The 13045-nt window shown below is 38.5% G+C and overlaps 1 long non-coding RNA gene across 1 annotated transcript in view; it reads left to right on the forward strand.

Moving 5' to 3' along the window:
• LOC141743971 (uncharacterized) overlaps window positions 1–13045 on the forward strand; it is a 238548-nt gene that overhangs the window by 198837 nt on the left and 26666 nt on the right. Inside the window, exon 6 of the long non-coding RNA XR_012587292.1 lies at window positions 8046–8147. This is a non-coding gene — a long non-coding RNA (uncharacterized LOC141743971). The remainder of the gene's footprint in view (window positions 1–8045; window positions 8148–13045) is intronic.

The raw sequence follows: 13045 nt of genomic DNA on the forward strand, positions 1-13045 counted from the left end.
GTTTGTTATAGAGATGTTTGAATGCTAGAAGATTCTCGGCACTTAGGAAAAAACCCAATGTGTTGAGACGTATGTATTTTATTTTTACTGGAAATTAGTGAAATAAAACATGTTTAGTCTAATTAGATTCAAGTTTTAAAGTACGAATATATGTATAAACATTTTTCTAAAATGTATTAGATGAGGGCAGAAGGGCTTCAGGGTGGTTGGGGGCCTCTAGGCATGACTAAAATATAACTGACAAAGCTGCCAAAGATACCAGCATGAGTGTTAAAGCTGGAATTGAACGGTGAGGTCTGAGAACTCTTAGTCTTTCCTGTTAGCTTTGACCGGACTGTGCTCTTGCTCTTTTGTAGGAAACTCATTCTTTCAGTCTGTACTTTTTCTTTCTTTTTCTGCCTTGAGGGCTTCATTACTTCCCTCATGGTACTCTCTGCTGTCTTGAATTCTGGTTTTTCATTTCCTTCAGTTTCACACATTTCTGTGGGGACTTCTTCTCCCCCCCTCCCCCCCCAATAAATTAGAACAAACTTTTCCCTACTCATCTTTTATGTTAACGAACTTGTGTGCTTCCCAGCTCCCATGACTTTATTCTGCTTCCAATATCAAGACAAAATTCAGGCATTCACCATCATCTTCCCCTGACAATTCAGTTTCCATTGTGGGAGCCACTGCACAGTCCTATAAGGTGTCCATGCTGTTTGGTCCGAGGACTAAGATGAGGAGTCTAAGCACCTGTTGTCACTGGGTTTCTCTTTGAGACAAACTGTACCTTTCAGAAAGTGTTACTCTAAATGAGTGGAAACAACTCTCTAGTAGGAAGGCTTCTGTTGCACAAAACTAGTTAACTAAACCTTTGTCACGTACTTTTCTTCTGAGTGTTTCCCAAATAATAAACATTTTAAGTATAAAATGAGAAGTGAGTCTTAAGTTACAGAATCACAGAATTGTTTTGGTTGGAAGAGATCTTTAAGATCATCAAGTCCAACCGTTAACCTAGCACTGCCAAGTTACCATGAAACCTTGTCCCTCAGCAGCACATCTACATGCCTTTTAAATACCTCCAGGGATGGCGACTCAACCACTTCCCTGGGCAGCCCGTTCCAATGCTTGACAACCCCTTTCAGTGAAGAAATTTTTCCTAACACCCAATCTAAACCTGTTCTGGCACAGCTTGAGGCTGTTTCCTCTTGTCCTATCACTTGTTACCTGGGAGAAGAGGCTGATCCCCATCTTGCTACAGCCTCTTTTCAGGTAGTTGTAGAGAGCAATAAGGTCTCCCCTCAGCTTCCTCCTCTGCAGACTAAACAACACCAGTTCCCTCACCGTGCTGATGGACACTTGAAAAAAAAAAAAAACAAACCCCACAGTGGAAACCCACTGCAGCTGTAGGAGTGGGCTGGGTTTTTTTATAAAGAGAGGATCAGGGCCTGAGCTTGAAAGGCAGAGACCCCCACCTGTCCTGATACCCATTCTCACAGGAAAATACTGCTCAAAATAGGAGCTAAAATATATGTAGGAAAGGTACATGCCTCTGGGCCTCACTGTACCTAGAATCACCAGCCAAGTGTGTAGACTTACTAGTCTTTGCAGAACAAGACAGGCAGAATGCTTCATTTATGTATAGGCCCAATATAATTGAATAACTAAAAATGGAAAGTTTTTCCACTACCTACAAGGGGATAAATTCTGGGGCTAGGGGCTGGTGCCAAATACTCTCCTGTACTTGATGCATCAGCTGGGATCTGGCTGGTGCCCTTACAAAAACAGAGCACATGTTTGCACACATTCAACATCCCCTCTGAGACGGTTTCCTCCAACTGCCATTTAGGTTGTGTTTGGCACCTGAGGTGTTTCAGAGGAAAATACAACACATTCTTGATGACATACTGGGGGGAGAGTATCGAGGTCTGCATAAATGAGGTTTTGATCCTGGGAAATACAGTAGGTAAAATGATGAACAGGGGTTTACTGTAGCTGCGAGCCCACACCTCTCAGGATGACTAATGTGAGGCGTGCAGTACCCATAAAAATAGAGCCCCACTGGAGTGCCTAAAGATTGCTTAAAGAATCTACCATTAGTGACGTGCGGTATAGCACAGACATTTTTTATGCTATCCCATATCATTTAGAAGAGATCAATGAGTTTATGATTAGCAAAATGCAAAGGTGAGCGCTTTCAGTTAACCAAGTTACTATCTGGTATTTGCCGCAATTTCATGGCGCTCTAGGCCATGAAAACTTCATATTTTAGGCTGCAGCTTTGTCATATTACCCTTGCCATTTTCTCTCCTCCTGAGGTATCTGAAAACAGTTAAAAACAATATATCAAACGGTTAAAAACAATATATTATGCATTTGTGATTTTATTTTTTGTGGACGTAGAGAATTGGCATACCTACAAAATATTCAGATGTCCATGCTATTGAAAATGTTTATCTAACAATTTTTTTCTTGTTCCAGTTTAGTCTCTAGTGATTTAATCTTGTCTTTTTTATCCCTGTGTTGAAAGCGTTGCCAAGATCTCATAATTTTGAGGCATGTCAGCATCATCTGCACTGTTCCAATATTTCCATCAAGTTCTTGACTTTACACATGTATTTGTTCCTTTTAAGTAGCAATTAGCAGAAGAATCCTTGTGGTCTTTTGGAAAGCTGGGCTATATTATTCAGAATGAGAGCTCAAGCTTATTGGGAATTTTTATGACAAAGTCACTTTAACACCAAAACCTGCCATTTTGTCAAAACTTTTGATGGAAGCGTACCAGTTTCAACAAAACTTAAAGCTGGAAAAGTTTCTTGGCTCCAGGATACAGTTCCTGGTCAAATCCAGAATCTGACACTACAGACCAGTTTTGGGATTTGGTAGTTTGAGTTCCTGATCATTTACTTAGGTATGCAAAAGTGGAATCGCAGCTGGAGAAGAAACAGCTTTAAAAGCCCACAGGCCCACAGTTAGGGGGCTCTCTTATAACTTGAGAGGCTGAGGGTCTGAGCCCCTCTGCCGCTGCTCTTGGGACCCATGTCCTGTGTGCTCTGATTAGAGTAGCGAGTCCTGCTTTTCTGTAACACCTGAAAGAGCTTGATTTGGTGACTAGAAAGCTGTTTCAAGTCTCTGAAGGTGGTTCAAACAAGATAACAGCTTCGTGTTTACGCTATTTAAAAGAAGCGTTGAATAGGGAAACTTGAGGGCAGCCTACATTTAAAATGCATCTCCTCTTCCCACACAATGGATCACTTCTAATTCATGTTATTGCATAGATTGTGTTTCATTCTATGAAGGAGTCAGCTTTATTACTATTACATTTGTTTTTTGGTTCAACTCTGTGGGTTAAGTGTTGGAACAACTTAAGCATCGATATACAAATTTTGATTTTTTTTTCTATTTATTTGAAGGGAATAGCTCTTAATAATAAAACTAGAACTATAGCCTAAGGTGTAAAATAAGAAATACTTGGGGAAAATACTGCTGTAACGTACCTCTGCACCGTGAACTAATCTGCTGGAACGCTCTTGTAAACATCACACAGGGTTAATAAAAGGTCGTGCCAGTTTTAAGGTAGTAAAAGTACAACTAAATAAAGCTTTTAAGTAGAGTCTTTAAGCTGTCCAACATGACACTTGCCAGAAAGCATCAGAGGACTGTGCCACTTTCTCAGGCTGAGAGATGCAACCGTTTTAGCTGCCTCCCACCTGGCTCAGCTCAGTCAGATGTAGATGAAGGCTTGTCTATAGCTCTCAGCAAGGCCGAAGCTCAAAAGCTGATCTGTGATTAATAATCACAAGTAATTGGGGATAACACTGGAATTTAGGCTTGTGTGTTCATGGTTAAGACAATGCATTCCAGAAAGATAGTTGTTTGATAACAAATAAGATTGTGTGTCTTGATTTGAACTGTTAGGGGAGTCAGAAGAAAGCTCGTAAACCTTAATGCTGTAGAGCAGGTCCTTTTGTGTGCAAATATTGCAGGCTCAAATTTTTCCTTTGTTAATATTTATAGAACTGGTAAATTCTTTTCTGACTGAAGGGGCTCCCTGAAGGCCAAAACTGTGTGGCTAAAGGCAAAGGTATTGAAGGGAAAAAAAAATTAAAAAATTGAGAGAGCATGAGAAGCAAAGTGATATGGAAATGTGTGAGGATTTGGGCAGGATAGCAGTCATATCTAGTCGCTGAAGGTAGGGGAAGAGTCAGGATCGGTGTGGGCAGCCATGGCAGGAATTTGAGAAGAGATTGTATCTGAGGCAGAACTCCTGGCCCCAGAGGTTTGTGCCGCACTGGAAAATGTCACAGTTGCAGATGATGAGTTGTAATCCTTCACTTTTCTGTAGTCAAAGCTAAGCTTAAGCAGTTCTTGGACGGCCAGTTGCTTTATTGGGTCTACCAGTAGATTTTAGCCCCATAGACAACAATAAAATGAAGGGTTGATGTGGTGGAAGTAGGCTTGTCCTTGCAGGTCATCAGTGATGATTGCCCCCCATAAGGCTCAGGAGGACTTGGTGAGTCTGAAGTTTTTGTTCTTCAGCCTCCTGTCTTAACAGAATTTGATATTGGCTCAGTGTTACGTATTTTTTGAAGTCTGAATCTTAGATAAATTGTCTGGTTAGACCAAGCTGAACAGTAATTCCTTTTACTGTGGTATGTTTAGGAAGCGATACAGCTGCAGAATGAATGATGCTGAGCTGCTGATAACTGCTTGATTTCAGAAACTGGTAATTGGTGATCACAGCACGTTTTAAACATCAGAACACAGAGGTACAGCAATAAATGTAATTTTCACCAGTTATCTGGAGTGATTGTTTTGTTCAGTATTGTTTTGCTGGCTGTAATGCTACCAGTTGAGAACTCTAGCTGATGGAACATATCCAAGAATGAGCTCTGACATCTGAAGTCTTGAAATCGCATATTAAGGCCTTACAATGTGTTGTTTTGGCTACCAGGTTTATTTGTATTCAGATCTAGTGAGGTCTCTACCAGGTCTTTCAAAAGGAGGAATGATGGTAGATATGATGGGTTAAATATTGATTTCAATCATAGGTAAATTGTTTATTGAAAATGTTATCTGAAGACAACTGTGTTTGATATAAATATTGCTCTTGGGGTGTGAAGGGGGAAGCAGAACTCATCAGGAGGGAAAGATACACCTTTTGCTTTTGTGAGGTTGCCTTTGTTCCTACATCTATACCATGGGCCCAGCTGATTTATCCTTTAAAAGTGATCAGTCTGTTTAGAGGATATGATCCTTAGACGAATCATCCTCTTCCGCAGTTTATGGAATGAGACTTAGTGAAGTCACCAGGTTCCTTTGCCGATATCCTAAAATGCTTTTTCTCTGTGCTTGTCCATGACTCTAGCCCCTGCATGGGTCTGTAGACCTTGAGAAGGGGCCAAGATATAAATTTTCATCCCTTTTTTTTTTTTTTTTTCCTAAATGGGCAAATCTTGAGGATGTTGTTTGGACACCTATTAAATGATAAACCTCTGCAACTTTCTGAGAGTCTTGAAATCTCATGTAAGTCAGGCCCAAAGCGTGAAACATACTGGTTGCCAAGAAATGAAAACTCTTAAGAGAATGTTTCTAAACTTTTGCTTTGGTAGACACCTCAAGTCTGCTGCTATAAGGGAGTCATTGTTTTATTATTTTGACTAACACAGCACAGATTATGGACAAAAATAGAAACTCTGAGGTACCTGCCAATGCTTCTTGTTGAAGTGGCTCCCTTTAAAGAAAATATTTAGTTGGATATAAAAACACAGCCTGATTAGGTAGCAATTTGGTAAAAAACATCTGGAAAATAAATGGAATCCTTGAGATCAATATCAGTCTCAAGAAGCATGGATACTATCAATTTTACTGAATGGTGGGAGTCTTAGAACCTCAAAGAGGAAAAAAGCTTAATTGCAGCGGAAATAAACCAGTTCAGGAAAAAAATCATAAAAGTGCTGTGAGTTAGGTCTGATCAAAACCACACTGATGAGAATACTGGCAAAAGAAAAGACAGAGAAAGATTTATTGTGTCTATCAAGCATTGAGTTGTGTTCTGAAACACTTGTGTTTCCATGGGCTGGGAATTACTGGAATAAAACATTTACTTAGAAACGGAGTGAACACGCAGCCATTATGCTGATTGTGGCATGTTTGTAGCGAAAAGGAAATGTTTTGCAGGCAAGGATGGGTTATTGGACTGGGATACATGATTGATTTCTTTTACTACTGTAGACTGGATTTAAAAAAATAACTTTTCAGTGCCAGACACGACATTATTGACTACCAGCTACAAAAACACAACGAAGGGGAGGATGTATCATACCTGAATATAACCTTCCAAGAGCATCATAGGTACGCACAGAGTTGGAACGAATCACTCTCTGAAGGTACTGTTCTTTCACCGCTCTCTGCAGCGGCTGCCCACACAGCTCCTTTAGTCTAGGTGCCAACATCTTGGGCAGATTAGTGGAGATGAGCTCTGTCACAAAATTCACAAAATGCAATCGTTGCAAAATCTGAGAGGGCCCTGGCTTTTTTTCTTCTCCCCCCACTCGGATGGATTGTTTATTGTATTACCTTGTGCTACTCTTCCTATTTTAAAACTGAAAAATATGAAGTTTGTTACAAAACACAGTTTTCTCAGAGATTTGACGGAAATACGGTGTTTAAATGTTAATGTTTATGAATGATTTGGGAGTTCAGCTAAGTTAAATGTCTTGCAGTTGATCATTTTTTAAGAGCCATTCAGGTAATGAGATAATAGTTGTAATAAAAAGGAGAGGTTTTAAGAAGCGAAGGATCAAGGATCAAATAGGATTCTTGATCCATGAATAATATGAAGATACTATTTCATCTGTTTTCTAAAGTAAATTGTTCAACAGACCATAATATAAACCAGTGTTAGGCATCACACCAGCTGGTAAAATCAGTGATTTTACTGCCAATAAGGAGAATAAGGCAAGTGGGACTGGCTGAGGGCATAGTACAAAGAAGCTAAGGGTGAAAGGCTAAAAATCAATCATTCCTAAAAAAGGAAAAGGACAACTGTCATTATCAAAGAACTGTTATTGCTGAATAATAACCTGAATGACCAAACCAATGCAAAACTAAACCAAGTCAAAGCAGGATATTACTTATAGCCTAATTCAGAGTGCTTTGAATTATATTAAAAAGAACCCTTGAGTTGAGTGTTCTTTGCACCTGACTTAATTGTAGAAGATAGAAATAACGTTTTGGTCAAGCTTTTGATAATTTGTTAACAATTTAATACAGGGTAAAACATGGGACAAAACTCTTGAGGGTCACTGCATTTACATAAGGAATATTTTTGTTTTCTGAAGTTTTCTTATTTCCACATTATTTTCAAGATTTTAAAAAGCCCAGGTTTTTATTGCTCCCTTCAAATAATTTTTGCTTTGCTTTACTGTCGAGAGAACAACACAAGACAAACATAAAGAAAAAAAGCCAAGAACATGAACTGTACAAAGCATTTATAGGAAACATATAGGAAATCAGCTTTGATGTTGCTAATAAAAGAGCATGTGGAAAATCTAGCAATAGCATTGCAAAAATATTACACATATAAATCATTAAAAAGCAAACAGGGCCAGATGCTGCTGATACGATTTCAGCTTTGTCTAATGTGTGAGGCAGGTGCTTTGTCGTGTGTGTGTGAACATTGGTTCTGCATTCATGTGATTTGGGACAGCACTGGAGCTTGCTGTGTGTAATGCCCATTCTATACAAAAGAAACCCAACCAGGGTGTGAAGCAGGAGAGGGCACGTATAACCTTGTGTCAGCCCCTGTGGGATGGATCTTGTGTCCACCTTTTGTCTGTTGAGGAGTCTCGTAGAAAAAAGTTGTAGTAGAACAGCTGGAGGAAAATCTAAATGTTAATTTTGTTTTGCTAGTCGTTTAGATGTTTCAGGCTCACCTAATTTTGTTTAAGCCAGCTAACCAGCTTTATGGTAACTTCCTACCCTGCCCAGCACATGAACGTTCCCTCCTATCTGCTGTGTTCAAAAGATTGACCTTTTAAATCAATTTCTCATCTCTTCAGGGTAAAAAGGCTTGGGTTGTCTGCTCATCTCCTGAGACTGCCTTACCTCTGACAAATTACTGTTAAGTTCTCACTGCAGTCAGTGTGAGGAGAGAACAGCAGGTGAGTTCGAAGTTTTCTTGGTATCCGTTTACATTTATTTTTAACGATCCCGCATTATTAAAGTTCCTAGGATTTCTAGACTTTTGGCTTAAAGTATTGTAAATAATTTTGTGGGTTTTTTTCTGATTTTCTAGCCTAAAAAAGGGTCCGTTGTATTTAAGTGTGTAACCTTGTATTAAAACGAGTAATAAAAGGTCATATTTCAGTTACTTTTTAAAAAAATCCTTGTAAATGAAAGGAGGTAAAATCTCTTTAACGATATGACTATATAAACATATGAGAATCTGAAAAAAGATTTATTTTTTTTTTCCTATGTATTAGGTCACATAATTAGATGTTAGAGCATGCTTGGAAAAAGAGCTATGGGAATAAAGCAGTGGCGCTCAGTGCAGCTAATATAAGGCAATGGTTGTGGTACAAAGATGCCAGAGAATATAATAAAAAATATCTGTTGTGATCTAAATTTAGTATTATCAGAATCTGGGGAAAATTATGACTGAGAAGTCATTAGGGCAAGAACAAAGTCTAGTGCTCACAGAAAATAGCTGATGCCAAGCTAAAGGCATCTTTATTTACAGATGATTCAGATCTGAGTAGTATTTCAGAAAATTGCTCTCTAAAAATGGAAACCATCATCATATTGAACTTCACATGGAAGTGAGAAAACAGGAAACAAGAGCCCCAGTACTGTCAAAGCAGTCCATGTGGACTGGCCTCTCTTGTGATGTTGTTTAAATATATATACATATGTATTTACAAGGGGACAACTGGGTTGTCTGTATGTGTGTGTGGTGGTGATGATGGGAGGGAAGTCAGTGGAAGCTGGTTGGGGACAAACATTAGGAGAGGTAGGTGGCGGGCAGCCATAGCCAAAGAATATGGTGATACACGTCTATGATTTAAACAATGAAAGGCTAGTGGTTTTTGTCATGAAGAGTAGATTTTCATAGTGTAAAATCATCTTTTTATTGTAGATTATTGAACTTTATATATGGCTGGAATACAGCTCTGAATGTCACAATTTTGTAAAAGTTCAGAATATGATGTGGTTTTAGATCCATGGTTTTCATCCACGTTCACTAGCGATAAGGGGTTTATTCGAACCCCAGGTTTAGATAGTTTCAAGGTTGCTGTCATTCCAGATGCTGTCCTGCATTTCTGTTTCTCGGGCCCATAGGTGATTAAAGTTCTCTGTTGCTTTATGCCTTTTGCCTGTTGTGGTTTGCTAGGTAGTTTGGTCTGGGTATAGTGTACCTTTTGGTGAAAATATTTTAAAATAAAATTCTCAGTATTTTACAGGCTTTTCAGAACTACTTTCAATGATAGACTTCATAGCATACAATCTGAGCATTGAAACTTTGATGCAATTTACATTTAAATTGATAAACTTGAAATAAGATCAAATGAATGTCTCAGAAATATTCTACGTAATAATTACCTTAAGAATTTTAAATAGCTGTGTACCTTATGTGACCGCAATGTGTCTTTAGATATTTGATGACTACGTAGTTGTGCTTTGACTCAGATTAAACTTTGACAAGCATCAGTATTATGTTTTTTCTGAACTGGCCTGAGCCATGCAGAAATGGAAGTTCTAGACAACACAGCCATGTCTGTATTTTCTCTGGAATGTATTGAGTAGTTGCAAACTTGTTTGAACTCATTATTTCAGGGAGCTATTCTTTTGACAAGAAAGTTATAGAAAGCAACAAAACTGTCTAATTAATAGAAAAGCTCAAATCTAGCCCTATGAAATGGGTGAGAAATCACACATCTCACAGTTTTGTGAAGTGAAACTTTGTAAAAAGAAAACCAACACTGAGCTAATCTTCTTTTACTATTATTTATTTATTTTGTGTCTGTTTCCATGTTTGTTACACAATGTGTAGTTTAGTAGGTTTTGTAGTCAAAACAATAGATACTGCCCCCATTACCCTGCAGGTTTCTCTGAATTTGTAATATCTTCAGTTGTTTTCTTTCCATTTAATATTCTTTATTTATGGTTCACATGGAAAAAGAAAAAGCCACTGGGGAGTTGGAACATGGTTTTTATTATCTCGCTGTTGTCAGTGATGGTGTATGAAAGCATAAAACATCTTGAATTTTGTAAGCTAAGGTAATTGTATAGGAATCTTGATAATGAATTCTTGTTTTGACTAGTAAATGATATGGTATGAAATTCATCATCATAGTATCTAAAGCGTGCTCCAAAATGGGTAATTTTTCATCTAAGCAGCACTTTGAAGTGCACTCTACGTGTTTTCTGTAGTATCTCTTGACAAAAGAGCAAATTATAACTGGGATGATGTTTTGCTGCTTTCTTAACATGATCCTCTAAGCAAAGCCTGAATACTGTAGTTAAGCTGAGTGCTCTTTTGCTTGGAGCCATTTGCGTGTCCTTTTTCTGCTGAAAATCTAAGGCCGGGAAGAGAAACCATGGCTGCAGTTGCTGACCCAGCCATCACCGCAGTCTCTTTTTCTGCTTTGCTGGTGGGTCCCTTCTCGTTTGCAACTTCAGAGAGATAAAACTGCATAGGCAACTGGGACTGGGGAAATCAAAAGTGGTGTGGGAAGAATTTTTGAACTTTTTAAATCAGAAAATTAGAAAATTCCCTTCTTTAGTAGTGGTCACCAGATGGCACTGTTATATATGATGTCGCATATTGCTTCTTCTTGCCTTTAAGCAAGATCTTAATAGTTATTATCATCTATTGTTATTTGTGTCCCAAGACAATTGCTTGAGAGGAAATGTAGCAATAACCAAAGTTGCTGCTCTGTTGCCCCTATTTTGAAGGGGTTGTTTAGACAGCGCTGCTTCCGGAGAACCAGAAGTTTGTGTGTAGACTGAGATTACTGAAAAGTACGACACCACATAACGACTTGTGCAGATGCAAAACTTGTGAGACAAGTTATAGACCACTTTTGGAAAAGGATCAATGAGTCTTCCACTGAGCAGTGGTATTGTGTTAAAATTATCTGGTGATAATCTCATTCTTACACTTGTGCTCTTTAGAAATAGTCAAGATAATGGGAGAGCTGAAGACATCTCCATTGTGCTTTTATGGGAATGGGGATTGATTTGTATTTTTGTTGAGGTTCTTTATGCTGACTTTATTTGGTGGTTTGGAGCTTTTTTCTTACTAGTTTATTCTTGACAATATTTAGATTCTTCAAAGTTTAAAGGAGTTTTTTTTGTAAGTAGAATGTTATTACTTTTACTGAGTTCTGTGACAAGCCTTAGTCAGTTTTTAATGGAATTATTCAAAAACTGTTTGACTACTAAATACTGTAATACACTGATGTTAGCTTTCAGCTGTGCTTGTTGTACCACGTGCAAACCAACTTGTTTTCACCAAAAGTAGACATACTTCATGTTTAAATTACTCTTCATTTTCAGGTGATTTATAACAGATGGACGTGCAAAATAGAACTAACATACCTGTACTGCAAAATCATGTTTGAAAGGTGGTGTGGCAGAGCTAGAAAGACTTTAGGTATTTGTAGCAGAGTATTGCTAAATCTCTGGACTTCTTTGAGTGGAGACACAGTTAAAAAAAAAAAACTATTGAAGGAGGAGGGAGCATTTTTGTCTCTTCTGTTCTTTAAATGCTTATCCAGAATCTAGCAGAGAAGGAAGTCCAAGTAATGAGGGAGTATACAACTGGTGACATCTGATGAGACCTTTCACAACTGCAAGGCATTTCACGATGCTTCGCACCTGTGATGCAGGTGGCTCTTAAAAATCTGCTTCTTCTAGGAAAATGTTACAGCTCTAGAAATCTACTCTGTTTTCGTTCTCCTTTAACTGTAATATTATATCAAACTGCAATATCCTTAATGGCTCAGAGAGACAAGGAAAGCATTCTTGTAGCAAGTGGACTGTTCTGGCTCTTGGGAGAGCATGTTCAGATCTCCTGGTAAATCACTGTGTGCCTGAAAGGCCATCTGATACTAATCTGCTCTCGTCTTACACTGGAAAGGGGAGGAGGCTACTGGAGTATGTTAAATAAAGATTAGAGCTGGACAACTTTCAGAATTTATTCAGTATTCATTTCTGATTGAACTGGGACTAAACAATTTTATTTCTTTTTGGTCACGATTTCCCACAAAGTGAACAAAGAGAAGTAACTGACTTTGTAATAAAACACAGAAACTGTCATCATGTCCACAGTGTGTCCTAGCTGTGGGGTTTTGCTCAGCAGCTGGGGCTCCAGGGGCAGCACTGGGACATGGCAGCCTCCAGAGGTGGCCTCAAAGCGCAGTCAGCACTTATGGGGAAGGTGGCATCCGTTGCTCCCTGCCCCAGCCATTAATTTCAGCTCACTTGCAAACATTCCTTGCTTGCAAACAAAACAGGAGTTCCCCTTAAAAAAAAAAAAAAAAAAAGTATCTGAACTGTCTTTTATTAAGATTTGGAAGTGACCATAGTAGCAGAGAGCATATAAACAGCTAGGGAGACAGAAAACTGGTAAATAAAATTAGCTGAACAGAAAGAGGGGATTTATTAATATATTGCATCTAGCCTCATTTCAGGGCTCTTTCCGAACTCTGATTTTGAACGCTGCTTTCTTTGTCTTAAAGCTGTGCTAAGGAGAATAGCTGCTTGAATCATTTAGCCTGTGAGACATTTTCCATTCTGTTTTCAGAGGACCACTGAAGGCACTATCAGTGACTTCCCAAAGTTGTGTTTTGATTCTAATTGAAGAATTTTGAAGGATAACTGATTCCCTAGATCCACACAGCTGTAGGTTTTTCTATTGAGGTGGTCAATGAAAGTGGCAATTACACTGTTGGTCACTTTTTTTAAGCTGTAGATTAACGATTTAAACTTGGAAAAGGACAAAAGTTTTTTTCACGTGGGCCACTAAATGACGTTAGAAAATAAAGAAAATAAAATT

Source organism: Larus michahellis, chromosome 5 (assembly GCF_964199755.1).
Source record: "Larus michahellis chromosome 5, bLarMic1.1, whole genome shotgun sequence".
Lineage (NCBI taxonomy): Eukaryota > Metazoa > Chordata > Aves > Charadriiformes > Laridae > Larus > Larus michahellis.